Source organism: Etheostoma spectabile, unplaced genomic scaffold, assembly GCF_008692095.1.
Source record: "Etheostoma spectabile isolate EspeVRDwgs_2016 unplaced genomic scaffold, UIUC_Espe_1.0 scaffold00569455, whole genome shotgun sequence".
NCBI classification, from domain to species: Eukaryota; Metazoa; Chordata; class Actinopteri; order Perciformes; family Percidae; genus Etheostoma; species Etheostoma spectabile.
In genome coordinates, this window is record NW_022605139.1 from 29,658 (window position 1) to 30,791 (window position 1,134).

The 1,134-nt window shown below is 39.4% G+C and overlaps 1 non-coding gene across 1 annotated transcript; it reads right to left on the bottom strand.

Annotated features, from left to right (window-relative positions):
• Positions 1-516: 516 nt before the first annotated feature.
• Positions 517-589, bottom strand: trnam-cau (transfer RNA methionine (anticodon CAU)). Its single transcript has one exon. It is a non-coding gene; the product is annotated as a tRNA-Met (tRNA).
• Between the last annotated feature and the right edge of the window lie 545 nt (positions 590-1,134).

Sequence of the window (1,134 nt, forward strand, 5' to 3'; positions counted from 1 at the left end):
CCTGCTGTCCAGAAGAACGTGATCATGGCAACATCTTAATGGTCTTCATTTACTTACACTTCAATCTGTAATTCAGGAGATTGTTTTTTCCACAGCCCTTTGTTTAAGCAGCCTGGGTAGCTCAATCGGTAGAGCATCAGACTTTTAATCTGAGGGTCCAGGGTTCAAGTCCCTGTTCAGGTGTAAGGTTGCACATTTTGCTAAATGAGTTGACCATTTGACATGCCTGAACACTTCAGACACTGCCATATCATTTGTGTTCCATGCACAAGTCTTTAAAAAGAATTGTGGCTGTTTTTCAAGCAGGTTTGTATCAAAACAATGTTGCTGGTAAGTCTAAATGAGCAATGGGCAACATACATCCATCTTGCTAGCACCCAAATCTCTGTACTCATCTCCCTGCTTGGATGGTATGTCCAAGGACATACCACATATGTTCTATAACCCTTTTCCTTGGTTTGCTACCACTCTTAAATAATTCCTTTCAGCATCAGTTTTGATTGTTTTTAAAACACATGCCCCGTGTGAGGGTTGAACTCACGACCTTCAGATTATGAGACTGACGCGCTGCCAACTGCGCCAACGAGGCTATGAAAGTTTTTGCAATGGTTGGGCAAATATTGGAAAAAGTAACAATTTGGTCTTTAATCTCAATAAAAACTATGTTTTCGGAAACGTATGTATTCACTCAAAGGCTAAGATTGACCCTAGATGCTTTGTCATGACCCCATGAAAAGGGGAGACAAAAGACTGTGTTCAAAGGTTGAATGAAATTCAAGACTATGACCACAACAAAAGAAATGATAATTCAATGATGGTGGTAGTCAGTTTAATCAGTGGTGAGTGTGTGCGACCTGAACACAGCGCCTTGGACCGCTCGGCCATCCTGACTGCTCCAGCAGATTTTCAGTAGGACCTGTCTCAAAAATTATAATATAGTAAATCAAACATGTCAGAGCAGAGAGGGCAGAGAGGAAAATACATACATACATACATATATACATACATACATATATACATACATACATACATACACACACACATACATACATACATACATACATACATACATACATACATACATACATACATACATACATACACACATACATACATGCACACCTGGACTTAAAT